This window comes from Sinocyclocheilus grahami, unplaced genomic scaffold (assembly GCF_001515645.1).
Source record: "Sinocyclocheilus grahami isolate Dianchi unplaced genomic scaffold, SAMN03320097.WGS_v1.1 scaffold864.1, whole genome shotgun sequence".
Taxonomy (NCBI): Eukaryota; Metazoa; Chordata; class Actinopteri; order Cypriniformes; family Cyprinidae; genus Sinocyclocheilus; species Sinocyclocheilus grahami.
Window position 1 is genome coordinate 462705 of NW_015506043.1, and position 2564 is coordinate 465268.

A 2564-nucleotide genomic window follows, 5' to 3' on the forward strand; every position below is an offset into this window, starting at 1 on the left:
AATCCTAAAACATAAATTAAAATTACAAGTTTAAAGGTAAAAATTATAAGTTTAACTTGAATAAAATAGACTAAACTTTTTAAAATCAAAAACTACATATATTAAAAAATAAATAAAATGACAAAAAGACACAATAAAAAGACTAAAACAATTACAATTACTAAAAATTATTAGTTTAACTTGATGTACTAAAAAACTCAAACTAAAATAATTTAAAAAAAAGAATAACTTATAAAAATGACATGATAAAATATCTAAAATGTTAATTAAAATGGAAAATATAAGAATAAAAACATTCAAAAAACTGATAAAAACTATAATAGCATCTCAATTAAGCTAAAATGACACTGATAACAAAATGTAATTCACTGAAACTATTTAAATGTAGACTTTGTGCATTATAAATTGACATGTTTTATAGCTAGAATATGTTTTATTAAATCAAATTCAAATATAAAAACCCCAGTGCATTTGAACATTTTAATTCGGTGTATAAAAAGAAGTGAACAAATACTTAAATACTTCCTATAAATACTTGGTGCTTTCAAACGTCTCTACCAATGCAAAAACCAAATCTACACGCTTAAGATAAAGTCATAATAACCAAATATTGCCTATATATTATATATCAGACTATCACAAGTTATAATGTTCCCGAATCCAATGCATTTTAGGAAGTGTCAAACACACAGAGCGCAGTAAAAACCGAGATACAGACAGACAGATACAGCCTCTGAAGCGTTCAGACAGCATTAATACACACCATAAGCTAATAACTCAAACGCGTCAAACACACGTAAGGTCTTTCCGATGGTTATCGGTAGGAAGAAACAGAAGAGAATTGAATTGAAGAGAAGAGGGGGTGAAATCACACGTGCAAATGTGTGTCATTGATTTCCTGATAATCGCAGCGGTGCGCGTTTTGACAAGTCAGATGTGTTACATTATACCCAGAGTGCAACGCTGCAGTCGGAGTGTGACAGCTATGCAAATTACAATAGTTTGATCCGGCACACACTTCTCAGCGCCAGAACAAAACCAGACCTCGACGAGACCCACAGCAAAGAAAAACCACAGCTGAGGTCTTCTTCATGTCTCTGTTACCGTCACATAGAGATCTGAACAGCGTCTCAAGCTGTGCTCAGATGTCAGAGACCTCAATAAGAGCTCAAACATTTCTCAAATGATCTGAGCTGCTCTGCATTTATTCATCTGTACAACAACCATTGACTCATTTGGGTTTTCTTCCGTTTTTCTGATAAGGATTTTTTGGAGAAACACATTGTAAAACAAGTCTCTTGCGGAACTATTGAGGAGGAAAAAAGTCCTCCAGGTTTATTATGTTACTAAAATATGATTTAAATGCATTATTTTCTTTTGCATTGCATTATATATAAAAAATGTATTATATGATTTATTATAATTTATTTTAGGAGAAACATCCAAAGTTGATACCTTAATAAAACATAACTGGCAATTCCCTGAGCCATAAAAGAGCAACATCTGATCAGTTTTAACGTGAGATATCATGAGGTTGTCATATGCACCGATAGGTGTTTTGGTGAAACACTGCAAAAAGTTATTTCTTACACTATTTATATTTTTGATTGAAAATATCTGAATATTCTTAAAATCAAGATACTGTGTGTTTACTTGTGATGCAAACTGTTTTTGGTTTTTTTTAGAGAGAGAAATGTATCAAAATTAAGTGAGTTTATGCTTAAAATATAGAAGAATTTTAATTCAAAAGGTGGTTTATTTTTTATTTTTAAAAAAAGCTTTTGTCATTTTGCATCTCAAGTAAATGTATCTTGATCTAAAACGAACTCGATACGAAAATCACTTTTTGAAGTGCACTTTTTTTCTCACTACAAATCACCTAGTAAACTTATACAAAACTTGCAATCTTACATAATAATATTGTAATAAGTCAGTCAGATAATGCAATTTTTTTGGCCAAATCTGCAGGATGATGAATCAGGGTAATTATTGTCAATGAAAACTAAACCGAATAAAAAAACATTGTTAATTCAAATAATGCTTAAATAAAATATTATGTAAATATAAAATAAAAATATATAAAATATAAAAATATATTATCCATGCAGTATAATATTAAAAAAAAAAATTTTTTTAATGGATAAAAAAAAAACTTATTTCAGTTAGTTGCCAAGGCAACATTTGTAATTTGTTTTTAGTTTAAGTTAAAGCACGAAAATTATTCACTGGAAATAAATTAATTAATAACCCTAAATAGCAATATTTAAAAAAAAGGCAGAAGCAAAATCACATAGCAAAAAATAACACTACAATTTTTTAACAGGAAATAAATAAAAACTAAAACTAAATAGTAAATTGCAAATAAATAAAAATGTTAAAAAAAATAAAATCCTATTCAAATACTCATAAAAACTATAATACACTGTCAAAAAAAATAAAATAAAAAAGTTGTAGAAACAATTTTCAGCCAGAATTTGCTAGTAAATTAAAACAATTACTAAGAACCAGCAAGTAAAACATTGAATTAAACATGAAAAACTGAAATAGTATTTTCTTTTAAAACA